We start from the raw sequence: 25,000 nt of genomic DNA on the forward strand, positions 1-25,000 counted from the left end.
GACTTAAATTTTTTACGACACAAGCTTGAATTTGTAGGTTATTTTGAGTGTCTATTGGGATTTGCTAGAGTGAAGCATGAAGTGCCTTGAAGAGTTTCATTAAATTAAAACATTGAAAGAAATGCTATAGAGTGAATTCACCCTGTCTTTAGAGGCTTTCTATCAATTTTTGACTCACACCCCTCTGACATTGAAAGGTGTGCTATTTTTGGACTAAAGGAATGCTTTTTTAGGACTAAAGGTGACTTAGCAGAGGATGGTTTCGATCCATCGACCTCTGGGTTATGGGCCCAGCACGCTTCCGCTGCGCCACTCTGCTTTCCCAGCACCCCAGATGGGACTCGAACCCACAATCCCTGGCTTAGGAGGCCAGTGCCTTATCCATTAGGCCACTGGGGCTCTTGCTAAAGCTTGCGGATGTCCAGTACCCACGATGAACGCAACCTATACTTCTGGAATATATCAGAGGGCTCTGTTCTCAGTACAGTCTGTTCTAGTCAGACACCTGAGAGACAGAAAAATGAAAAGTCAGTACAATGCTTCAACTCAATTTTGTTTCTGTACTGCTTTGTGCAAACACGACCATAGCTGAAGGGAATTAGCAGATCTTTTGTCATTTCAATCATTATGAATTTCAGTTTCCCTTTCACCCACTGAGCAGGGGACTTAGCAGATCTTTTGTATTTTCAATCTTTCTGGATTTCAGTTTCCCTTTCACCCAATCTTTGATATCCAGTGACATTTGAAAAATCCACACGTTGTTCCGCGTCCATTCTTTTGGCCAAATATGTAGGAGAAGTCTGGAGGTCCTGGAGAAGATTTAGCAAGAGATCTTTGATAAGATAGGCCAGTGTAACACATCTCTCGACATTACCCCTTGTCATCACGCCATCTGTTGTCAGCAAATCAACCTCATGGCTCAAGGGAATTGGCAGATCTTTTGTACAAGCATATGAACATATCAGCTTGGCAAACATGCTTTTAAGTTTTGAAATTTCCAGGTCTACTTCTAAACATCTTGTCGAGCACCATTTTCATTCACTTTCTTGAAAGGGACTTACATTTTTTACAACACAAGCTTGAATTTGTAGGTTATTTTGAGTGTCTATTGGGATTTGCTAGAGTGAAGCATGAAGTGCCTTGAAGAGTTTCATTAAATTAAAACATTGAAAGAAATGCTATAGAGTGAATTCACCCTGTCTTTAGAGGCTTTCTATCAATTTTTGACTCACACCCCTCTGACATTGAAAGGTGTGCTATTTTTGGACTAAAGGAATGCTTTTTCAGGACTAAAGCTGACTTAGCAGAGGATGGTTTCGATCCATCGACCTCTGGGTTATGGGCCCAGCACGCTTCCGCTGCGCCACTCTGCTTTCCCAGCACCCCAGATGGGACTCGAACCCACAATCCCTGGCTTAGGAGGCCAGTGCCTTATCCATTAGGCCACTGGGGCTCTTGCTAAAGCTTGCGGATGTCCAGTACCCACGATGAACGCAACCTATACTTCTGGAATATATCAGAGGGCTCTGTTCTCAGTACAGTCTGTTCTAGTCAGACACCTGAGAGACAGAAAAATGAAAAGTCAGTACAATGCTTCAACTCAATTTTGTTTCTGTACTGCTTTGTGCAAACACGACCATAGCTGAAGGGAATTAGCAGATCTTTTGTCATTTCAATCATTATGAATTTCAGTTTCCCTTTCACCTACTGAGCAGGGGACTTAGCAGATCTTTTGTATTTTCAATCTTTCTGGATTTCAGTTTCCCTTTCACCCAATCTTTGACATCCAGTGACATTTGAAAAATCCACACGTTGTTCCGCATCACCTCTTTTGGCCAAATATGTAGAAGTCTGGAGGTCCTGGAGAAGATTCAGCAAGAGATCTTTGATAAGATAGGCCAATGTAACACATCTCTCGACATTACCCCTTGTCATCACGCCATCTGTTGTCAGCAAATCAACCTCATGGCTCAAGGGAATTGGCAGATCTTTTGTACAAGCATATGAACATATCAGCTTGGCAAACATGCTTTTAAGTTTTGAAATTTCCAGGTCTACTTCTAAACATCTTGTCGAGCACCATTTTCATTCACTTTCTTGAAAGGGACTTAAATTTTTTACGACACAAGCTTGAATTTGTAGGTTATTTTGAGTGTCTATTGGGATTTGCTAGAGTGAAGCATGAAGTGCCTTGAAGAGTTTCATTAAATTAAAACATTGAAAGAAATGCTATAGAGTGAATTCACCCTGTCTTTAGAGGCTTTCTATCAATTTTTGACTCACACCCCTCTGACATTGAAAGGTGTGCTATTTTTGGACTAAAGGAATGCTTTTTTAGGACTAAAGCTGACTTAGCAGAGGATGGTTTCGATCCATCGACCTCTGGGTTATGGGCCCAGCACGCTTCCGCTGCGCCACTCTGCTTTCCCAGCACCCCAGATGGGACTCGAACCCACAATCCCTGGCTTAGGAGGCCAGTGCCTTATCCATTAGGCCACTGGGGCTCTTGCTAAAGCTTGCGGATGTCCAGTACCCACGATGAACGCAACCTATACTTCTGGAATATATCAGAGGGCTCTGTTCTCAGTACAGTCTGTTCTAGTCAGACACCTGAGAGACAGAAAAATGAAAAGTCAGTACAATGCTTCAACTCAATTTTGTTTCTGTACTGCTTTGTGCAAACACGACCATAGCTGAAGGGAATTAGCAGATCTTTTGTCATTTCAATCATTATGAATTTCAGTTTCCCTTTCACCCACTGAGCAGGGGACTTAGCAGATCTTTTGTATTTTCAATCTTTCTGGATTTCAGTTTCCCTTTCACCCAATCTTTGATATCCAGTGACATTTGAAAAATCCACACGTTGTTCCGCGTCCATTCTTTTGGCCAAATATGTAGGAGAAGTCTGGAGGTCCTGGAGAAGATTTAGCAAGAGATCTTTGATAAGATAGGCCAGTGTAACACATCTCTCGACATTACCCCTTGTCATCACGCCATCTGTTGTCAGCAAATCAACCTCATGGCTCAAGGGAATTGGCAGATCTTTTGTACAAGCATATGAACATATCAGCTTGGCAAACATGCTTTTAAGTTTTGAAATTTCCAGGTCTACTTCTAAACATCTTGTCGAGCACCATTTTCATTCACTTTGTTGAAAGGGACTTACATTTTTTACAACACAAGCTTGAATTTGTAGGTTATTTTGAGTGTCTATTGGGATTTGCTAGAGTGAAGCATGAAGTGCCTTGAAGAGTTTCATTAAATTAAAACATTGAAAGAAATGCTATAGAGTGAATTCACCCTGTCTTTAGAGGCTTTCTATCAATTTTTGACTCACACCCCTCTGACATTGAAAGGTGTGCTATTTTTGGACTAAAGGAATGCTTTTTCAGGACTAAAGCTGACTTAGCAGAGGATGGTTTCGATCCATCGACCTCTGGGTTATGGGCCCAGCACGCTTCCGCTGCGCCACTCTGCTTTCCCAGCACCCCAGATGGGACTCGAACCCACAATCCCTGGCTTAGGAGGCCAGTGCCTTATCCATTAGGCCACTGGGGCTCTTGCTAAAGCTTGCGGATGTCCAGTACCCACGATGAACGCAACCTATACTTCTGGAATATATCAGAGGGCTCTGTTCTCAGTACAGTCTGTTCTAGTCAGACACCTGAGAGACAGAAAAATGAAAAGTCAGTACAATGCTTCAACTCAATTTTGTTTCTGTACTGCTTTGTGCAAACACGACCATAGCTGAAGGGAATTAGCAGATCTTTTGTCATTTCAATCATTATGAATTTCAGTTTCCCTTTCACCTACTGAGCAGGGGACTTAGCAGATCTTTTGTATTTTCAATCTTTCTGGATTTCAGTTTCCCTTTCACCCAATCTTTGACATCCAGTGACATTTGAAAAATCCACACGTTGTTCCGCATCACCTCTTTTGGCCAAATATGTAGAAGTCTGGAGGTCCTGGAGAAGATTCAGCAAGAGATCTTTGATAAGATAGGCCAATGTAACACATCTCTCGACATTACCCCTTGTCATCACGCCATCTGTTGTCAGCAAATCAACCTCATGGCTCAAGGGAATTGGCAGATCTTTTGTACAAGCATATGAACATATCAGCTTGGCAAACATGCTTTTAAGTTTTGAAATTTCCAGGTCTACTTCTAAACATCTTGTCGAGCACCATTTTCATTCACTTTCTTGAAAGGGACTTAAATTTTTTACAACACAAGCTTGAATTTGTAGGTTATTTTGAGTGTCTATTGGGATTTGCTAGAGTGAAGCATGAAGTGCCTTGAAGAGTTTCATTAAATTAAAACATTGAAAGAAATGCTATAGAGTGAATTCACCCTGTCTTTAGAGGCTTTCTATCAATTTTTGACTCACACCCCTCTGACATTGAAAGGTGTGCTATTTTTGGACTAAAGGAATGCTTTTTTAGGACTAAAGCTGACTTAGCAGAGGATGGTTTCGATCCATCGACCTCTGGGTTATGGGCCCAGCACGCTTCCGCTGCGCCACTCTGCTTTCCCAGCACCTCAGATGGGACTCGAACCCACAATCCCTGGCTTAGGAGGCCAGTGCCTTATCCATTAGGCCACTGGGGCTCTTGCTAAAGCTTGCGGATGTCCAGCACCCACGATGAACGCAACCTATACTTCTGGAATATATCAGAGGGCTCTGTTCTCAGTACAGTCTGTTCTAGTCAGACACCTGAGAGACAGAAAAATGAAAAGTCAGTACAATGCTTCAACTCAATTTTGTTTCTGTACTGCTTTGTGCAAACACGACCATAGCTGAAGGGAATTAGCAGATCTTTTGTCATTTCAATCATTATGAATTTCAGTTTCCCTTTCACCCACTGAGCAGGGGACTTAGCAGATCTTTTGTATTTTCAATCTTTCTGGATTTCAGTTTCCCTTTCACCCAATCTTTGATATCCAGTGACATTTGAAAAATCCACACGTTGTTCCGCGTCCATTCTTTTGGCCAAATATGTAGAAGTCTGGAGGTCCTGGAGAAGATTCAGCAAGAGATCTTTGATAAGATAGGCCAGTGTAACACATCTCTCGACATTACCCCTTGTCATCACGCCATCTGTTGTCAGCAAATCAACCTCATGGCTCAAGGGAATTAGCAGATCTTTTGTACAAGCATATGAACATATCAACTTGGCAAACATGCTTTTAAGTTTTGAAATTTCCAGGTCTACTTCTAAACATCTTGTCGAGCACCATTTTCATTCACTTTCTTGAAAGGGACTTACATTTTTTACAACACAAGCTTGAATTTGTAGGTTATTTTGAGTGTCTATTGGGATTTGCTAGAGTGAAGCATGAAGTGCCTTGAAGAGTTTCATTAAATTAAAACATTGAAAGAAATGCTATAGAGTGAATTCACCCTGTCTTTAGAGGCTTTCTATCAATTTTTGACTCACACCCCTCTGACATTGAAAGGTGTGCTATTTTTGGACTAAAGGAATGCTTTTTTAGGACTAAAGCTGACTTAGCAGAGGATGGTTTCGATCCATCGACCTCTGGGTTATGGGCCCAGCACGCTTCCGCTGCGCCACTCTGCTTTCCCAGCACCCCAGATGGGACTCGAACCCACAATCCCTGGCTTAGGAGGCCAGTGCCTTATCCATTAGGCCACTGGGGCTCTTGCTAAAGCTTGCGGATGTCCAGTACCCACGATGAACGCAACCTATACTTCTGGAATATATCAGAGGGCTCTGTTCTCAGTACAGTCTGTTCTAGTCAGACACCTGAGAGACAGAAAAATGAAAAGTCAGTACAATGCTTCAACTCAATTTTGTTTCTGTACTGCTTTGTGCAAACACGACCATAGCTGAAGGGAATTAGCAGATCTTTTGTCATTTCAATCATTATGAATTTCAGTTTCCCTTTCACCTACTGAGCAGGGGACTTAGCAGATCTTTTGTATTTTCAATCTTTCTGGATTTCAGTTTCCCTTTCACCCAATCTTTGACATCCAGTGACATTTGAAAAATCCACACGTTGTTCCGCATCACCTCTTTTGGCCAAATATGTAGAAGTCTGGAGGTCCTGGAGAAGATTCAGCAAGAGATCTTTGATAAGATAGGCCAATGTAACACATCTCTCGACATTACCCCTTGTCATCACGCCATCTGTTGTCAGCAAATCAACCTCATGGCTCAAGGGAATTGGCAGATCTTTTGTACAAGCATATGAACATATCAGCTTGGCAAACATGCTTTTAAGTTTTGAAATTTCCAGGTCTACTTCTAAACATCTTGTCGAGCACCATTTTCATTCACTTTCTTGAAAGGGACTTAAATTTTTTACAACACAAGCTTGAATTTGTAGGTTATTTTGAGTGTCTATTGGGATTTGCTAGAGTGAAGCATGAAGTGCCTTGAAGAGTTTCATTAAATTAAAACATTGAAAGAAATGCTATAGAGTGAATTCACCCTGTCTTTAGAGGCTTTCTATCAATTTTTGACTCACACCCCTCTGACATTGAAAGGTGTGCTATTTTTGGACTAAAGGAATGCTTTTTTAGGACTAAAGCTGACTTAGCAGAGGATGGTTTCGATCCATCGACCTCTGGGTTATGGGCCCAGCACGTTTCCGCTGCGCCACTCTGCTTTCCCAGCACCTCAGATGGGACTCGAACCCACAATCCCTGGCTTAGGAGGCCAGTGCCTTATCCATTAGGCCACTGGGGCTCTTGCTAAAGCTTGCGGATGTCCAGCACCCACGATGAACGCAACCTATACTTCTGGAATATATCAGAGGGCTCTGTTCTCAGTACAGTCTGTTCTAGTCAGACACCTGAGAGACAGAAAAATGAAAAGTCAGTACAATGCTTCAACTCAATTTTGTTTCTGTACTGCTTTGTGCAAACACGACCATAGCTGAAGGGAATTAGCAGATCTTTTGTCATTTCAATCATTATGAATTTCAGTTTCCCTTTCACCCACTGAGCAGGGGACTTAGCAGATCTTTTGTATTTTCAATCTTTCTGGATTTCAGTTTCCCTTTCACCCAATCTTTGATATCCAGTGACATTTGAAAAATCCACACGTTGTTCCGCGTCCATTCTTTTGGCCAAATATGTAGGAGAAGTCTGGAGGTCCTGGAGAAGATTTAGCAAGAGATCTTTGATAAGATAGGCCAGTGTAACACATCTCCCGACATTACCCCTTGTCATCACGCCATCTGTTGTCAGCAAATCAACCTCATGGCTCAAGGGAATTGGCAGATCTTTTGTACAAGCATATGAACATATCAGCTTGGCAAACATGCTTTTAAGTTTTGAAATTTCCAGGTCTACTTCTAAACATCTTGTCGAGCACCATTTTCATTCACTTTCTTGAAAGGGACTTAAATTTTTTACAACACAAGCTTGAATTTGTAGGTTATTTTGAGTGTCTATTGGGATTTGCTAGAGTGAAGCATGAAGTGCCTTGAAGAGTTTCATTAAATTAAAACATTGAAAGAAATGCTATAGAGTGAATTCACCCTGTCTTTAGAGGCTTTCTATCAATTTTTGACTCACACCCCTCTGACATTGAAAGGTGTGCTATTTTTGGACTAAAGGAATGCTTTTTTAGGACTAAAGGTGACTTAGCAGAGGATGGTTTTGATCCATCGACCTCTGGGTTATGGGCCCAGCACGCTTCCGCTGCGCCACTCTGCTTTCCCAGCACCCCAGATGGGACTCGAACCCACAATCCCTGGCTTAGGAGGCCAGTGCCTTATCCATTAGGCCACTGGGGCTCTTGCTAAAGCTTGCGGATGTCCAGTACCCACGATGAACGCAACCTATACTTCTGGAATATATCAGAGGGCTCTGTTCTCAGTACAGTCTGTTCTAGTCAGACACCTGAGAGACAGAAAAATGAAAAGTCAGTACAATGCTTCAACTCAATTTTGTTTCTGTACTGCTTTGTGCAAACACGACCATAGCTGAAGGGAATTAGCAGATCTTTTGTCATTTCAATCATTATAAATTTCAGTTTCCCTTTCACCCACTGAGCAGGGGACTTAGCAGATCTTTTGTATTTTCAATCTTTCTGGATTTCAGTTTCCCTTTCACCCAATCTTTGATATCCAGTGACATTTGAAAAATCCACACGTTGTTCCGCGTCCATTCTTTTGGCCAAATATGTAGAAGTCTGGAGGTCCTGGAGAAGATTCAGCAAGAGATCTTTGATAAGATAGGCCAGTGTAACACATCTCTCGACATTACCCCTTGTCATCACGCCATCGGTTTTCAGCAAATCAACCTCATGGCTCAAGGGAATTAGCAGATCTTTTGTACAAGCATATGAACATATCAACTTGGCAAACATGCTTTTAAGTTTTGAAATTTCCAGGTCTACTTCTAAACATCTTGTCGAGCACCATTTTCATTCACTTTCTTGAAAGGCACTTACATTTTTTACAACACAAGCTTAAATTTGTAGGTTATTTTGAGTGTCTATTGGGATTTGCTAGAGTGAAGCATGAAGTGCCTTGAAGAGTTTCATTAAATTAAAACATTGAAAGAAATGCTATAGAGTGAATTCACCCTGTCTTTAGAGGCTTTCTATCAATTTTTGACTCACACCCCTCTGACATTGAAAGGTGTGCTATTTTTGGACTAAAGGAATGCTTTTTTAGGACTAAAGGTGACTTAGCAGAGGATGGTTTCAATCCATCGACCTCTGGGTTATGGGCCCAGCACGCTTCCGCTGCGCCACTCTGCTTTCCCAGCACCCCAGATGGGACTCGAACCCACAATCCCTGGCTTAGGAGGCCAGTGCCTTATCCATTAGGCCACTGGGGCCCTTGCTAAAGCTTGCGGATGTCCAGTACCCACGATGAACGCAACCTATACTTCTGGAATATATCAGAGGGCTCTGTTCTCAGTACAGTCTGTTCTAGTCAGACACCTGAGAGACAGAAAAATGAAAAGTCAGTACAATGCTTCAACTCAATTTTGTTTCTGTACTGCTTTGTGCAAACACGACCATAGCTGAAGGGAATTAGCAGATCTTTTGTCATTTCAATCATTATGAATTTCAGTTTCCCTTTCACCCACTGAGCAGGGGACTTAGCAGATCTTTTGTATTTTCAATCTTTCTGGATTTCAGTTTCCCTTTCACCCAATCTTTGATATCCAGTGACATTTGAAAAATCCACACGTTGTTCCGCGTCCATTCTTTTGGCCAAATATGTAGAAGTCTGGAGGTCCTGGAGAAGATTCAGCAAGAGATCTTTGATAAGATAGGCCAGTGTAACACATCTCTCGACATTACCCCTTGTCATCACGCCATCTGTTGTCAGCAAATCAACCTCATGGCTCAAGGGAATTAGCAGATCTTTTGTACAAGCATATGAACATATCAACTTGGCAAACATGCTTTTAAGTTTTGAAATTTCCAGGTCTACTTCTAAACATCTTGTCGAGCACCATTTTCATTCACTTTCTTGAAAGGCACTTACATTTTTTACAACACAAGCTTGAATTTGTAGGTTATTTTGAGTGTCTATTGGGATTTGCTAGAGTGAAGCATGAAGTGCCTTGAAGAGTTTCATTAAATTAAAACATTGAAAGAAATGCTATAGAGTGAATTCACCCTGTCTTTAGAGGCTTTCTATCAATTTTTGACTCACACCCCTCTGACATTGAAAGGTGTGCTATTTTTGGACTAAAGGAATGCTTTTTTAGGACTAAAGGTGACTTAGCAGAGGATGGTTTCGATCCATCGACCTCTGGGTTATGGGCCCAGCACGCTTCCGCTGCACCACTCTGCTTTCCCAGCACCCCAGATGGGACTCGAACCCACAATCCCTGGCTTAGGAGGCCAGTGCCTTATACATTAGGCCACTGGGGCTCTTGCTAAAGCTTGCGGATGTCCAGTACCCACGATGAACGCAACCTATACTTCTGGAATATATCAGAGGGCTCTGTTCTCAGTACAGTCTGTTCTAGTCAGACACCTGAGAGACAGAAAAATGAAAAGTCAGTACAATGCTTCAACTCAATTTTGTTTCTGTACTGCTTTGTGCAAACACGACCATAGCTGAAGGGAATTAGCAGATCTTTTGTCATTTCAATCATTATGAATTTCAGTTTCCCTTTCACCCACTGAGCAGGGGACTTAGCAGATCTTTTGTATTTTCAATCTTTCTGGATTTCAGTTTCCCTTTCACCCAATCTTTGACATCCAGTGACATTTGAAAAATCCACACGTTGTTCCGCGTCACCTCTTTTGGCCAAATATGTAGAAGTCTGGAGGTCCTGGAGAAGATTCAGCAAGAGATCTTTGATAAGATAGGCCAATGTAACACATCTCTCGACATTACCCCTTGTCATCACACCATCTGTTGTCAGCAAATCAACATCATGGCTCAAGGGAATTGGCAGATCTTTTGTACAAGCATATGAACATATCAGCTTGGCAAACATGCTTTTAAGTTTTGAAATTTCCAGGTCTACTTCTAAACATCTTGTCGAGCACCATTTTCATTCACTTTCTTGAAAGGGACTTAAATTTTTTACAACACAAGCTTGAATTTGTAGGTTATTTTGAGTGTCTATTGGGATTTGCTAGAGTGAAGCATGAAGTGCCTTGAAGAGTTTCATTAAATTAAAACATTGAAAGAAATGCTATAGAGTGAATTCACCCTGTCTTTAGAGGCTTTCTATCAATTTTTGACTCACACCCCTCTGACATTGAAAGGTGTGCTATTTTTGGACTAAAGGAATGCTTTTTCAGGACTAAAGCTGACTTAGCAGAGGATGGTTTCGATCCATCGACCTCTGGGTTATGGGCCCAGCACGCTTCCGCTGCGCCACTCTGCTTTCCCAGCACCCCAGATGGGACTCGAACCCACAATCCCTGGCTTAGGAGGCCAGTGCCTTATCCATTAGGCCACTGGGGCTCTTGCTAAAGCTTGCGGATGTCCAGTACCCACGATGAACGCAACCTATACTTCTGGAATATATCAGAGGGCTCTGTTCTCAGTACAGTCTGTTCTAGTCAGACACCTGAGAGACAGAAAAATGAAAAGTCAGTACAATGCTTCAACTCAATTTTGTTTCTGTACTGCTTTGTGCAAACACGACCATAGCTGAAGGGAATTAGCAGATCTTTTGTCATTTCAATCATTATGAATTTCAGTTTCCCTTTCACCCACTGAGCAGGGGACTTAGCAGATCTTTTGTATTTTCAATCTTTCTGGATTTCAGTTTCCCTTTCACCCAATCTTTGATATCCAGTGACATTTGAAAAATCCACACGTTGTTCCGCGTCCATTCTTTTGGCCAAATATGTAGAAGTCTGGAGGTCCTGGAGAAGATTCAGCAAGAGATCTTTGATAAGATAGGCCAATGTAACACATCTCTCGACATTACCCCTTGTCATCACGCCATCTGTTGTCAGCAAATCAACCTCATGGCTCAAGGGAATTGGCAGATCTTTTGTACAAGCATATGAACATATCAGCTTGGCAAACATGCTTTTAAGTTTTGAAATTTCCAGGTCTACTTCTAAACATCTTGTCGAGCACCATTTTCATTCACTTTCTTGAAAGGGACTTACATTTTTTACAACACAAGCTTGAATTTGTAGGTTATTTTGAGTGTCTATTGGGATTTGCTAGAGTGAAGCATGAAGTGCCTTGAAGAGTTTCATTAAATTAAAACATTGAAAGAAATGCTATAGAGTGAATTCACCCTGTCTTTAGAGGCTTTCTATCAATTTTTGACTCACACCCCTCTGACATTGAAAGGTGTGCTATTTTTGGACTAAAGGAATGCTTTTTTAGGACTAAAGCTGACTTAGCAGAGGATGGTTTCGATCCATCGACCTCTGGGTTATGGGCCCAGCACGCTTCCGCTGCGCCACTCTGCTTTCCCAGCACCTCAGATGGGACTCGAACCCACAATCCCTGGCTTAGGAGGCCAGTGCCTTATCCATTAGGCCACTGGGGCTCTTGCTAAAGCTTGCGGATGTCCAGTACCCACGATGAACGCAACCTATACTTCTGGAATATATCAGAGGGCTCTGTTCTCAGTACAGTCTGTTCTAGTCAGACACCTGAGAGACAGAAAAATGAAAAGTCAGTACAATGCTTCAACTCAATTTTGTTTCTGTACTGCTTTGTGCAAACACGACCATAGCTGAAGGGAATTAGCAGATCTTTTGTCATTTCAATCATTATGAATTTCAGTTTCCCTTTCACCCACTGAGCAGGGGACTTAGCAGATCTTTTGTATTTTCAATCTTTCTGGATTTCAGTTTCCCTTTCACCCAATCTTTGATATCCAGTGACATTTGAAAAATCCACACGTTGTTCCGCGTCCATTCTTTTGGCCAAATATGTAGAAGTCTGGAGGTCCTGGAGAAGATTCAGCAAGAGATCTTTGATAAGATAGGCCAATGTAACACATCTCTCGACATTACCCCTTGTCATCACGCCATCTGTTGTCAGCAAATCAACCTCATGGCTCAAGGGAATTGGCAGATCTTTTGTACAAGCATATGAACATATCAGCTTGGCAAACATGCTTTTAAGTTTTGAAATTTCCAGGTCTACTTCTAAACATCTTGTCGAGCACCATTTTCATTCACTTTCTTGAAAGGGACTTACATTTTTTACAACACAAGCTTGAATTTGTAGGTTATTTTGAGTGTCTATTGGGATTTGCTAGAGTGAAGCATGAAGTGCCTTGAAGAGTTTCATTAAATTAAAACATTGAAAGAAATGCTATAGAGTGAATTCACCCTGTCTTTAGAGGCTTTCTATCAATTTTTGACTCACACCCCTCTGACATTGAAAGGTGTGCTATTTTTGGACTAAAGGAATGCTTTTTCAGGACTAAAGCTGACTTAGCAGAGGATGGTTTCGATCCATCGACCTCTGGGTTATGGGCCCAGCACGCTTCCGCTGCGCCACTCTGCTTTCCCAGCACCCCAGATGGGACTCGAACCCACAATCCCTGGCTTAGGAGGCCAGTGCCTTATCCATTAGGCCACTGGGGCTCTTGCTAAAGCTTGCGGATGTCCAGTACCCACGATGAACGCAACCTATACTTCTGGAATATATCAGAGGGCTCTGTTCTCAGTACAGTCTGTTCTAGTCAGACACCTGAGAGACAGAAAAATGAAAAGTCAGTACAATGCTTCAACTCAATTTTGTTTCTGTACTGCTTTGTGCAAACACGACCATAGCTGAAGGGAATTAGCAGATCTTTTGTCATTTCAATCATTATGAATTTCAGTTTCCCTTTCACCTACTGAGCAGGGGACTTAGCAGATCTTTTGTATTTTCAATCTTTCTGGATTTCAGTTTCCCTTTCACCCAATCTTTGACATCCAGTGACATTTGAAAAATCCACACGTTGTTCCGCATCACCTCTTTTGGCCAAATATGTAGAAGTCTGGAGGTCCTGGAGAAGATTCAGCAAGAGATCTTTGATAAGATAGGCCAATGTAACACATCTCTCGACATTACCCCTTGTCATCACGCCATCTGTTGTCAGCAAATCAACCTCATGGCTCAAGGGAATTGGCAGATCTTTTGTACAAGCATATGAACATATCAGCTTGGCAAACATGCTTTTAAGTTTTGAAATTTCCAGGTCTACTTCTAAACATCTTGTCGAGCACCATTTTCATTCACTTTCTTGAAAGGGACTTAAATTTTTTACAACACAAGCTTGAATTTGTAGGTTATTTTGAGTGTCTATTGGGATTTGCTAGAGTGAAGCATGAAGTGCCTTGAAGAGTTTCATTAAATTAAAACATTGAAAGAAATGCTATAGAGTGAATTCACCCTGTCTTTAGAGGCTTTCTATCAATTTTTGACTCACACCCCTCTGACATTGAAAGGTGTGCTATTTTTGGACTAAAGGAATGCTTTTTTAGGACTAAAGCTGACTTAGCAGAGGATGGTTTCGATCCATCGACCTCTGGGTTATGGGCCCAGCACGCTTCCGCTGCGCCACTCTGCTTTCCCAGCACCTCAGATGGGACTCGAACCCACAATCCCTGGCTTAGGAGGCCAGTGCCTTATCCATTAGGCCACTGGGGCTCTTGCTAAAGCTTGCGGATGTCCAGCACCCACGATGAACGCAACCTATACTTCTGGAATATATCAGAGGGCTCTGTTCTCAGTACAGTCTGTTCTAGTCAGACACCTGAGAGACAGAAAAATGAAAAGTCAGTACAATGCTTCAACTCAATTTTGTTTCTGTACTGCTTTGTGCAAACACGACCATAGCTGAAGGGAATTAGCAGATCTTTTGTCATTTCAATCATTATGAATTTCAGTTTCCCTTTCACCCACTGAGCAGGGGACTTAGCAGATCTTTTGTATTTTCAATCTTTCTGGATTTCAGTTTCCCTTTCACCCAATCTTTGATATCCAGTGACATTTGAAAAATCCACACGTTGTTCCGCGTCCATTCTTTTGGCCAAATATGTAGAAGTCTGGAGGTCCTGGAGAAGATTCAGCAAGAGATCTTTGATAAGATAGGCCAGTGTAACACATCTCTCGACATTACCCCTTGTCATCACGCCATCTGTTGTCAGCAAATCAACCTCATGGCTCAAGGGAATTAGCAGATCTTTTGTACAAGCATATGAACATATCAACTTGGCAAACATGCTTTTAAGTTTTGAAATTTCCAGGTCTACTTCTAAACATCTTGTCGAGCACCATTTTCATTCACTTTCTTGAAAGGGACTTACATTTTTTACAACACAAGCTTGAATTTGTAGGTTATTTTGAGTGTCTATTGGGATTTGCTAGAGTGAAGCATGAAGTGCCTTGAAGAGTTTCATTAAATTAAAACATTGAAAGAAATGCTATAGAGTGAATTCACCCTGTCTTTAGAGGCTTTCTATCAATTTTTGACTCACACCCCTCTGACATTGAAAGGTGTGCTATTTTTGGACTAAAGGAATGCTTTTTTAGGACTAAAGCTGACTTAGCAGAGGATGGTTTCGATCCATCGACCTCTGGGTTATGGGCCCAGCACGCTTCCGCTGCGCCACTCTGCTTTCCCAGCACCCCAGATGGGACTCGAACCCACAATCCCTGGCTTAGGAGGCCAGTGCCTTATCCATTAGGCCACTGGGGCTCTTGCTAAAGCTTGCGGATGTCCAGTACCCACGATGAACGCAACCTATACTTCTGGAATATATCAGAGGGCTCTGTTCTCAGTACAGTCTGTTCTAGTCAGACACCTGAGAGACAGAAAAATGAAAAGTCAGTACAATGCTTCAACTCAATTTTGTTTCTGTACTGCTTTGTGCAAACACGACCATAGCTGAAGGGAATTAGCAGATCTTTTGTCATTTCAATCATTATGAATTTCAGTTTCCCTTTCACCTACTGAGCAGGGGACTTAGCAGATCTTTTGTATTTTCAATCTTTCTGGATTTCAGTTTCCCTTTCACCCAATCTTTGACATCCAGTGACATTTGAAAAATCCACACGTTGTTCCGCATCACCTCTTTTGGCCAAATATGTAGAAGTCTGGAGGTCCTGGAGAAGATTCAGCAAGAGATCTTTGATAAGATAGGCCAATGTAACACATCTCTCGACATTACCCCTTGTCATCACGCCATCTGTTGTCAGCAAATCAACCTCATGGCTCAAGGGAATTGGCAGATCTTTTGTACAAGCATATGAACATATCAGCTTGGCAAACATGCTTTTAAGTTTTGAAATTTCCAGGTCTACTTCTAAACATCTTGTCGAGCACCATTTTCATTCACTTTCTTGAAAGGGACTTAAATTTTTTACAACACAAGCTTGAATTTGTAGGTTATTTTGAGTGTCTATTGGGATTTGCTAGAGTGAAGCATGAAGTGCCTTGAAGAGTTTCATTAAATTAAAACATTGAAAGAAATGCTATAGAGTGAATTCACCCTGTCTTTAGAGGCTTTCTATCAATTTTTGACTCACACCCCTCTGACATTGAAAGGTGTGCTATTTTTGGACTAAAGGAATGCTTTTTTAGGACTAAAGCTGACTTAGCAGAGGATGGTTTCGATCCATCGACCTCTGGGTTATGGGCCCAGCACGTTTCCGCTGCGCCACTCTGCTTTCCCAGCACCTCAGATGGGACTCGAACCCACAATCCCTGGCTTAGGAGGCCAGTGCCTTATCCATTAGGCCACTGGGGCTCTTGCTAAAGCTTGCGGATGTCCAGCACCCACGATGAACGCAACCTATACTTCTGGAATATATCAGAGGGCTCTGTTCTCAGTACAGTCTGTTCTAGTCAGACACCTGAGAGACAGAAAAATGAAAAGTCAGTACAATGCTTCAACTCAATTTTGTTTCTGTACTGCTTTGTGCAAACACGACCATAGCTGAAGGGAATTAGCAGATCTTTTGTCATTTCAATCATTATGAATTTCAGTTTCCCTTTCACCCACTGAGCAGGGGACTTAGCAGATCTTTTGTATTTTCAATCTTTCTGGATTTCAGTTTCCCTTTCACCCAATCTTTGATATCCAGTGACATTTGAAAAATCCACACGTTGTTCCGCGTCCATTCTTTTGGCCAAATATGTAGGAGAAGTCTGGAGGTCCTGGAGAAGATTTAGCAAGAGATCTTTGATAAGATAGGCCAGTGTAACACATCTCCCGACATTACCCCTTGTCATCACGCCATCTGTTGTCAGCAAATCAACCTCATGGCTCAAGGGAATTGGCAGATCTTTTGTACAAGCATATGAACATATCAGCTTGGCAAACATGCTTTTAAGTTTTGAAATTTCCAGGTCTACTTCTAAACATCTTGTCGAGCACCATTTTCATTCACTTTCTTGAAAGGGACTTAAATTTTTTACAACACAAGCTTGAATTTGTAGGTTATTTTGAGTGTCTATTGGGATTTGCTAGAGTGAAGCATGAAGTGCCTTGAAGAGTTTCATTAAATTAAAACATTGAAAGAAATGCTATAGAGTGAATTCACCCTGTCTTTAGAGGCTTTCTATCAATTTTTGACTCACACCCCTCTGACATTGAAAGGTGTGCTATTTTTGGACTAAAGGAATGCTTTTTTAGGACTAAAGGTGACTTAGCAGAGGATGGTTTTGATCCATCGACCTCTGGGTTATGGGCCCAGCACGCTTCCGCTGCGCCACTCTGCTTTCCCAGCACCCCAGATGGGACTCGAACCCACAATCCCTGGCTTAGGAGGCCAGTGCCTTATCCATTAGGCCACTGGGGCTCTTGCTAAAGCTTGCGGATGTCCAGTACCCACGATGAACGCAACCTATACTTCTGGAATATATCAGAGGGCTCTGTTCTCAGTACAGTCTGTTCTAGTCAGACACCTGAGAGACAGAAAAATGAAAAGTCAGTACAATGCTTCAACTCAATTTTGTTTCTGTACTGCTTTGTGCAAACACGACCATAGCTGAAGGGAATTAGCAGATCTTTTGTCATTTCAATCATTATAAATTTCAGTTTCCCTTTCACCCACTGAGCAGGGGACTTAGCAGATCTTTTGTATTTTCAATCTTTCTGGATTTCAGTTTCCCTTTCACCCAATCTTTGATATCCAGTGACATTTGAAAAATCCACACGTTGTTCCGCGTCCATTCTTTTGGCCAAATATGTAGAAGTCTGGAGGTCCTGGAGAAGATTCAGCAAGAGATCTTTGATAAGATAGGCCAGTGTAACACATCTCTCGACATTACCCCTTGTCATCACGCCATCGGTTTTCAGCAAATCAACCTCATGGCTCAAGGGAATTAGCAGATCTTTTGTACAAGCATATGAACATATCAACTTGGCAAACATGCTTTTAAGTTTTGAAATTTCCAGGTCTACTTCTAAACATCTTGTCGAGCACCATTTTCATTCACTTTCTTGAAAGGCACTTACATTTTTTACAACACAAGCTTAAATTTGTAGGTTATTTTGAGTGTCTATTGGGATTTGCTAGAGTGAAGCATGAAGTGCCTTGAAGAGTTTCATTAAATTAAAACATTGAAAGAAATGCTATAGAGTGAATTCACCCTGTCTTTAGAGGCTTTCTATCAATTTTTGACTCACACCCCTCTGACATTGAAAGGTGTGCTATTTTTGGACTAAAGGAATGCTTTTTTAGGACTAAAGGTGACTTAGCAGAGGATGGTTTCGATCCATCGACCTCTGGGTTATGGGCCCAGCACGCTTCCGCTGCGCCACTCTGCTTTCCCAGCACCCCAGATGGGACTCGAACCCACAATCCCTGGCTTAGGAGGCCAGTGCCTTATCCATTAGGCCACTGGGGCCCTTGCTAAAGCTTGCGGATGTCCAGTACCCACGATGAACGCAACCTATACTTCTGGAATATATCAGAGGGCTCTGTTCTCAGTACAGTCTGTTCTAGTCAGACACCTGAGAGACAGAAAAATGAAAAGTCAGTACAATGCTTCAACTCAATTTTGTTTCTGTACTGCTTTGTGCAAACACGACCATAGCTGAAGGGAATTAGCAGATCTTTTGTCATTTCAATCATTATGAATTTCAGTTTCCCTTTCACCCACTGAGCAGGGGACTTAGCAGATCTTTTGTATTTTCAATCTTTCTGGATTTCAGTTTCCCTTTCACCCAATCTTTGATATCCAGTGACATTTGAAAAATCCACACGTTGTTCCGCGTCCATTCTTTTGGCCAAATATGTAGAAGTCTGGAGGTCCTGGAGAAGATTCAGCAAGAGATCTTTGATAAGATAGGCCAATGTAACACATCTCTCGACATTACCCCTTGTCATCACGCCATCTGTTGTCAGCAAATCAACCTCATGGCTCAAGGGAATTGGCAGATCTTTTGTACAAGCATATGAACATATCAGCTTGGCAAACATGCTTTTAAGTTTTGAAATTTCCAGGTCTACTTCTAAACATCTTGTCGAGCACCATTTTCATTCACTTTCTTGAAAGGGACTTACATTTTTTACAACACAAGCTTGAATTTGTAGGTTATTTTGAGTGTCTATTGGGATTTGCTAGAGTGAAGCATGAAGTGCCTTGAAGAGTTTCATTAAATTAAAACATTGAAAGAAATGCTATAGAGTGAATTCACCCTGTCTTTAGAGGCTTTCTATCAATTTTTGACTCACACCCCTCTGACATTGAAAGGTGTGCTATTTTTGGACTAAAGGAATGCTTTTTCAGGACTAAAGCTGACTTAGCAGAGGATGGTTTCGATCCATCGACCTCTGGGTTATGGGCCCAGCACGCTTCCGCTGCGCCACTCTGCTTTCCCAGCACCCCAGATGGGACTCGAACCCACAATCCCTGGCTTAGGAGGCCAGTGCCTTATCCATTAGGCCACTGGGGCTCTTGCTAAAGCTTGCGGATGTCCAGTACCCACGATGAACGCAACCTATACTTCTGGAATATATCAGAGGGCTCTGTTCTCAGTACAGTCTGTTCTAGTCAGACACCTGAGAGACAGAAAAATGAAAAGTCAGTACAATGCTTCAACTCAATTTTGTTTCTGTACTGCTTTGTGCAAACACGACCATAGCTGAAGGGAATTAGCAGATCTTTTGTCATTTCAATCATTATGAATTTCAGTTTCCCTTTCACCTACTGAGCAGGGGACTTAGCAGATCTTTTGTATTTTCAATCTTTCTGGATTTCAGTTTCCCTTTCACCCAATCTTTGACATCCAGTGACATTTGAAAAATCCACACGTTGTTCCGCATCACCTCTTTTGGCCAAATATGTAGAAGTCTGGAGGTCCTGGAGAAGATTCAGCAAGAGATCTTTGATAAGATAGGCCAATGTAACACATCTCTCGACATTACCCCTTGTCATCACGCCATCTGTTGTCAGCAAATCAACCTCATGGCTCAAGGGAATTGGCAGATCTTTTGTACAAGCATATGAACATATCAGCTTGGCAAACATGCTTTTAAGTTTTGAAATTTCCAGGTCTACTTCTAAACATCTTGTCGAGCACCATTTTCATTCACTTTCTTGAAAGGGACTTAAATTTTTTACAACACAAGCTTGAATTTGTAGGTTATTTTGAGTGTCTATTGGGATTTGCTAGAGTGAAGCATGAAGTGCCTTGAAGAGTTTCATTAAATTAAAACATTGAAAGAAATGCTATAGAGTGAATTCACCCTGTCTTTAGAGGCTTTCTATCAATTTTTGACTCACACCCCTCTGACATTGAAAGGTGTGCTATTTTTGGACTAAAGGAATGCTTTTTTAGGACTAAAGCTGACTTAGCAGAGGATGGTTTCGATCCATCGACCTCTGGGTTATGGGCCCAGCACGCTTCCGCTGCGCCACTCTGCTTTCCCAGCACCTCAGATGGGACTCGAACCCACAATCCCTGGCTTAGGAGGCCAGTGCCTTATCCATTAGGCCACTGGGGCTCTTGCTAAAGCTTGCGGATGTCCAGCACCCACGATGAACGCAACCTATACTTCTGGAATATATCAGAGGGCTCTGTTCTCAGTACAGTCTGTTCTAGTCAGACACCTGAGAGACAGAAAAATGAAAAGTCAGTACAATGCTTCAACTCAATTTTGTTTCTGTACTGCTTTGTGCAAACACGACCATAGCTGAAGGGAATTAGCAGATCTTTTGTCATTTCAATCATTATGAATTTCAGTTTCCCTTTCACCCACTGAGCAGGGGACTTAGCAGATCTTTTGTATTTTCAATCTTTCTGGATTTCAGTTTCCCTTTCACCCAATCTTTGATATCCAGTGACATTTGAAAAATCCACACGTTGTTCCGCGTCCATTCTTTTGGCCAAATATGTAGAAGTCTGGAGGTCCTGGAGAAGATTCAGCAAGAGATCTTTGATAAGATAGGCCAGTGTAACACATCTCTCGACATTACCCCTTGTCATCACGCCATCTGTTGTCAGCAAATCAACCTCATGGCTCAAGGGAATTAGCAGATCTTTTGTACAAGCATATGAACATATCAACTTGGCAAACATGCTTTTAAGTTTTGAAATTTCCAGGTCTACTTCTAAACATCTTGTCGAGCACCATTTTCATTCACTTTCTTGAAAGGGACTTACATTTTTTACAACACAAGCTTGAATTTGTAGGTTATTTTGAGTGTCTATTGGGATTTGCTAGAGTGAAGCATGAAGTGCCTTGAAGAGTTTCATTAAATTAAAACATTGAAAGAAATGCTATAGAGTGAATTCACCCTGTCTTTAGAGGCTTTCTATCAATTTTTGACTCACACCCCTCTGACATTGAAAGGTGTGCTATTTTTGGACTAAAGGAATGCTTTTTTAGGACTAAAGCTGACTTAGCAGAGGATGGTTTCGATCCATCGACCTCTGGGTTATGGGCCCAGCACGCTTCCGCTGCGCCACTCTGCTTTCCCAGCACCCCAGATGGGACTCGAACCCACAATCCCTGGCTTAGGAGGCCAGTGCCTTATCCATTAGGCCACTGGGGCTCTTGCTAAAGCTTGCGGATGTCCAGTACCCACGATGAACGCAACCTATACTTCTGGAATATATCAGAGGGCTCTGTTCTCAGTACAGTCTGTTCTAGTCAGACACCTGAGAGACAGAAAAATGAAAAGTCAGTACAATGCTTCAACTCAATTTTGTTTCTGTACTGCTTTGTGCAAACACGACCATAGCTGAAGGGAATTAGCAGATCTTTTGTCATTTCAATCATTATGAATTTCAGTTTCCCTTTCACCTACTGAGCAGGGGACTTAGCAGATCTTTTGTATTTTCAATCTTTCTGGATTTCAGTTTCCCTTTCACCCAATCTTTGACATCCAGTGACATTTGAAAAATCCACACGTTGTTCCGCATCACCTCTTTTGGCCAAATATGTAGAAGTCTGGAGGTCCTGGAGAAGATTCAGCAAGAGATCTTTGATAAGATAGGCCAATGTAACACATCTCTCGACATTACCCCTTGTCATCACGCCATCTGTTGTCAGCAAATCAACCTCATGGCTCAAGGGAATTGGCAGATCTTTTGTACAAGCATATGAACATATCAGCTTGGCAAACATGCTTTTAAGTTTTGAAATTTCCAGGTCTACTTCTAAACATCTTGTCGAGCACCATTTTCATTCACTTTCTTGAAAGGGACTTAAATTTTTTACAACACAAGCTTGAATTTGTAGGTTATTTTGAGTGTCTATTGGGATTTGCTAGAGTGAAGCATGAAGTGCCTTGAAGAGTTTCATTAAATTAAAACATTGAAAGAAATGCTATAGAGTGAATTCACCCTGTCTTTAGAGGCTTTCTATCAATTTTTGACTCACACCCCTCTGACATTGAAAGGTGTGCTATTTTTGGACTAAAGGAATGCTTTTTTAGGACTAAAGCTGACTTAGCAGAGGATGGTTTCGATCCATCGACCTCTGGGTTATGGGCCCAGCACGTTTCCGCTGCGCCACTCTGCTTTCCCAGCACCTCAGATGGGACTCGAACCCACAATCCCTGGCTTAGGAGGCCAGTGCCTTATCCATTAGGCCACTGGGGCTCTTGCTAAAGCTTGCGGATGTCCAGCACCCACGATGAACGCAACCTATACTTCTGGAATATATCAGAGGGCTCTGTTCTCAGTACAGTCTGTTCTAGTCAGACACCTGAGAGACAGAAAAATGAAAAGTCAGTACAATGCTTCAACTCAATTTTGTTTCTGTACTGCTTTGTGCAAACACGACCATAGCTGAAGGGAATTAGCAGATCTTTTGTCATTTCAATCATTATGAATTTCAGTTTCCCTTTCACCCACTGAGCAGGGGACTTAGCAGATCTTTTGTATTTTCAATCTTTCTGGATTTCAGTTTCCCTTTCACCCAATCTTTGATATCCAGTGACATTTGAAAAATCCACACGTTGTTCCGCGTCCATTCTTTTGGCCAAATATGTAGGAGAAGTCTGGAGGTCCTGGAGAAGATTTAGCAAGAGATCTTTGATAAGATAGGCCAGTGTAACACATCTCCCGACATTACCCCTTGTCATCACGCCATCTGTTGTCAGCAAATCAACCTCATGGCTCAAGGGAATTGGCAGATCTTTTGTACAAGCATATGAACATATCAGCTTGGCAAACATGCTTTTAAGTTTTGAAATTTCCAGGTCTACTTCTAAACATCTTGTCGAGCACCATTTTCATTCACTTTCTTGAAAGGGACTTAAATTTTTTACAACACAAGCTTGAATTTGTAGGTTATTTTGAGTGTCTATTGGGATTTGCTAGAGTGAAGCATGAAGTGCCTTGAAGAGTTTCATTAAATTAAAACATTGAAAGAAATGCTATAGAGTGAATTCACCCTGTCTTTAGAGGCTTTCTATCAATTTTTGACTCACACCCCTCTGACATTGAAAGGTGTGCTATTTTTGGACTAAAGGAATGCTTTTTTAGGACTAAAGGTGACTTAGCAGAGGATGGTTTTGATCCATCGACCTCTGGGTTATGGGCCCAGCACGCTTCCGCTGCGCCACTCTGCTTTCCCAGCACCCCAGATGGGACTCGAACCCACAATCCCTGGCTTAGGAGGCCAGTGCCTTATCCATTAGGCCACTGGGGCTCTTGCTAAAGCTTGCGGATGTCCAGTACCCACGATGAACGCAACCTATACTTCTGGAATATATCAGAGGGCTCTGTTCTCAGTACAGTCTGTTCTAGTCAGACACCTGAGAGACAGAAAAATGAAAAGTCAGTACAATGCTTCAACTCAATTTTGTTTCTGTACTGCTTTGTGCAAACACGACCATAGCTGAAGGGAATTAGCAGATCTTTTGTCATTTCAATCATTATAAATTTCAGTTTCCCTTTCACCCACTGAGCAGGGGACTTAGCAGATCTTTTGTATTTTCAATCTTTCTGGATTTCAGTTTCCCTTTCACCCAATCTTTGATATCCAGTGACATTTGAAAAATCCACACGTTGTTCCGCGTCCATTCTTTTGGCCAAATATGTAGAAGTCTGGAGGTCCTGGAGAAGATTCAGCAAGAGATCTTTGATAAGATAGGCCAGTGTAACACATCTCTCGACATTACCCCTTGTCATCACGCCATCGGTTTTCAGCAAATCAACCTCATGGCTCAAGGGAATTAGCAGATCTTTTGTACAAGCATATGAACATATCAACTTGGCAAACATGCTTTTAAGTTTTGAAATTTCCAGGTCTACTTCTAAACATCTTGTCGAGCACCATTTTCATTCACTTTCTTGAAAGGCACTTACATTTTTTACAACACAAGCTTAAATTTGTAGGTTATTTTGAGTGTCTATTGGGATTTGCTAGAGTGAAGCATGAAGTGCCTTGAAGAGTTTCATTAAATTAAAACATTGAAAGAAATGCTATAGAGTGAATTCACCCTGTCTTTAGAGGCTTTCTATCAATTTTTGACTCACACCCCTCTGACATTGAAAGGTGTGCTATTTTTGGACTAAAGGAATGCTTTTTTAGGACTAAAGGTGACTTAGCAGAGGATGGTTTCGATCCATCGACCTCTGGGTTATGGGCCCAGCACGCTTCCGCTGCGCCACTCTGCTTTCCCAGCACCCCAGATGGGACTCGAACCCACAATCCCTGGCTTAGGAGGCCAGTGCCTTATCCATTAGGCCACTGGGGCCCTTGCTAAAGCTTGCGGATGTCCAGTACCCACGATGAACGCAACCTATACTTCTGGAATATATCAGAGGGCTCTGTTCTCAGTACAGTCTGTTCTAGTCAGACACCTGAGAGACAGAAAAATGAAAAGTCAGTACAATGCTTCAACTCAATTTTGTTTCTGTACTGCTTTGTGCAAACACGACCATAGCTGAAGGGAATTAGCAGATCTTTTGTCATTTCAATCATTATGAATTTCAGTTTCCCTTTCACCCACTGAGCAGGGGACTTAGCAGATCTTTTGTATTTTCAATCTTTCTGGATTTCAGTTTCCCTTTCACCCAATCTTTGATATCCAGTGACATTTGAAAAATCCACACGTTGTTCCGCGTCCATTCTTTTGGCCAAATATGTAGAAGTCTGGAGGTCCTGGAG

General features: G+C 41.9%; 24 non-coding genes across 24 annotated transcripts; all 24 read right to left on the bottom strand.

The window, feature by feature from the left end:
- Positions 1–326: 326 nt before the first annotated feature.
- On the bottom strand, positions 327–399 carry trnar-ccu (transfer RNA arginine (anticodon CCU)). The gene has a single exon. It is a non-coding gene; the product is annotated as a tRNA-Arg (tRNA).
- A 981-nt stretch (positions 400–1,380) lies between these two features.
- Positions 1,381–1,453, bottom strand: trnar-ccu (transfer RNA arginine (anticodon CCU)). The gene has a single exon. It is a non-coding gene; the product is annotated as a tRNA-Arg (tRNA).
- Positions 1,454–2,431: 978 nt separating this feature from the next.
- On the bottom strand, positions 2,432–2,504 carry trnar-ccu (transfer RNA arginine (anticodon CCU)). Its single transcript has one exon. It is a non-coding gene; the product is annotated as a tRNA-Arg (tRNA).
- Positions 2,505–3,485: 981 nt separating this feature from the next.
- On the bottom strand, positions 3,486–3,558 carry trnar-ccu (transfer RNA arginine (anticodon CCU)). Its single transcript has one exon. It is a non-coding gene; the product is annotated as a tRNA-Arg (tRNA).
- Positions 3,559–4,536: 978 nt separating this feature from the next.
- On the bottom strand, positions 4,537–4,609 carry trnar-ccu (transfer RNA arginine (anticodon CCU)). Its single transcript has one exon. It is a non-coding gene; the product is annotated as a tRNA-Arg (tRNA).
- A 978-nt stretch (positions 4,610–5,587) lies between these two features.
- On the bottom strand, positions 5,588–5,660 carry trnar-ccu (transfer RNA arginine (anticodon CCU)). The gene has a single exon. It is a non-coding gene; the product is annotated as a tRNA-Arg (tRNA).
- Positions 5,661–6,638: 978 nt separating this feature from the next.
- On the bottom strand, positions 6,639–6,711 carry trnar-ccu (transfer RNA arginine (anticodon CCU)). The gene has a single exon. It is a non-coding gene; the product is annotated as a tRNA-Arg (tRNA).
- A 981-nt stretch (positions 6,712–7,692) lies between these two features.
- trnar-ccu (transfer RNA arginine (anticodon CCU)) lies at positions 7,693–7,765 on the bottom strand. The gene has a single exon. It is a non-coding gene; the product is annotated as a tRNA-Arg (tRNA).
- A 978-nt stretch (positions 7,766–8,743) lies between these two features.
- On the bottom strand, positions 8,744–8,816 carry trnar-ccu (transfer RNA arginine (anticodon CCU)). Its single transcript has one exon. It is a non-coding gene; the product is annotated as a tRNA-Arg (tRNA).
- A 978-nt stretch (positions 8,817–9,794) lies between these two features.
- trnar-ccu (transfer RNA arginine (anticodon CCU)) lies at positions 9,795–9,867 on the bottom strand. Its single transcript has one exon. It is a non-coding gene; the product is annotated as a tRNA-Arg (tRNA).
- Positions 9,868–10,845: 978 nt separating this feature from the next.
- Positions 10,846–10,918, bottom strand: trnar-ccu (transfer RNA arginine (anticodon CCU)). Its single transcript has one exon. It is a non-coding gene; the product is annotated as a tRNA-Arg (tRNA).
- Positions 10,919–11,896: 978 nt separating this feature from the next.
- trnar-ccu (transfer RNA arginine (anticodon CCU)) lies at positions 11,897–11,969 on the bottom strand. The gene has a single exon. It is a non-coding gene; the product is annotated as a tRNA-Arg (tRNA).
- A 978-nt stretch (positions 11,970–12,947) lies between these two features.
- Positions 12,948–13,020, bottom strand: trnar-ccu (transfer RNA arginine (anticodon CCU)). Its single transcript has one exon. It is a non-coding gene; the product is annotated as a tRNA-Arg (tRNA).
- A 978-nt stretch (positions 13,021–13,998) lies between these two features.
- On the bottom strand, positions 13,999–14,071 carry trnar-ccu (transfer RNA arginine (anticodon CCU)). The gene has a single exon. It is a non-coding gene; the product is annotated as a tRNA-Arg (tRNA).
- Positions 14,072–15,049: 978 nt separating this feature from the next.
- On the bottom strand, positions 15,050–15,122 carry trnar-ccu (transfer RNA arginine (anticodon CCU)). Its single transcript has one exon. It is a non-coding gene; the product is annotated as a tRNA-Arg (tRNA).
- Positions 15,123–16,100: 978 nt separating this feature from the next.
- On the bottom strand, positions 16,101–16,173 carry trnar-ccu (transfer RNA arginine (anticodon CCU)). Its single transcript has one exon. It is a non-coding gene; the product is annotated as a tRNA-Arg (tRNA).
- A 981-nt stretch (positions 16,174–17,154) lies between these two features.
- trnar-ccu (transfer RNA arginine (anticodon CCU)) lies at positions 17,155–17,227 on the bottom strand. The gene has a single exon. It is a non-coding gene; the product is annotated as a tRNA-Arg (tRNA).
- A 978-nt stretch (positions 17,228–18,205) lies between these two features.
- trnar-ccu (transfer RNA arginine (anticodon CCU)) lies at positions 18,206–18,278 on the bottom strand. The gene has a single exon. It is a non-coding gene; the product is annotated as a tRNA-Arg (tRNA).
- Positions 18,279–19,256: 978 nt separating this feature from the next.
- On the bottom strand, positions 19,257–19,329 carry trnar-ccu (transfer RNA arginine (anticodon CCU)). The gene has a single exon. It is a non-coding gene; the product is annotated as a tRNA-Arg (tRNA).
- A 978-nt stretch (positions 19,330–20,307) lies between these two features.
- Positions 20,308–20,380, bottom strand: trnar-ccu (transfer RNA arginine (anticodon CCU)). The gene has a single exon. It is a non-coding gene; the product is annotated as a tRNA-Arg (tRNA).
- Positions 20,381–21,358: 978 nt separating this feature from the next.
- trnar-ccu (transfer RNA arginine (anticodon CCU)) lies at positions 21,359–21,431 on the bottom strand. The gene has a single exon. It is a non-coding gene; the product is annotated as a tRNA-Arg (tRNA).
- A 978-nt stretch (positions 21,432–22,409) lies between these two features.
- Positions 22,410–22,482, bottom strand: trnar-ccu (transfer RNA arginine (anticodon CCU)). The gene has a single exon. It is a non-coding gene; the product is annotated as a tRNA-Arg (tRNA).
- Positions 22,483–23,463: 981 nt separating this feature from the next.
- On the bottom strand, positions 23,464–23,536 carry trnar-ccu (transfer RNA arginine (anticodon CCU)). Its single transcript has one exon. It is a non-coding gene; the product is annotated as a tRNA-Arg (tRNA).
- A 978-nt stretch (positions 23,537–24,514) lies between these two features.
- On the bottom strand, positions 24,515–24,587 carry trnar-ccu (transfer RNA arginine (anticodon CCU)). The gene has a single exon. It is a non-coding gene; the product is annotated as a tRNA-Arg (tRNA).
- Between the last annotated feature and the right edge of the window lie 413 nt (positions 24,588–25,000).

Source organism: Brachyhypopomus gauderio, unplaced genomic scaffold (genome assembly GCF_052324685.1).
Source record: "Brachyhypopomus gauderio isolate BG-103 unplaced genomic scaffold, BGAUD_0.2 sc194, whole genome shotgun sequence".
NCBI classification, from domain to species: Eukaryota; Metazoa; Chordata; class Actinopteri; order Gymnotiformes; family Hypopomidae; genus Brachyhypopomus; species Brachyhypopomus gauderio.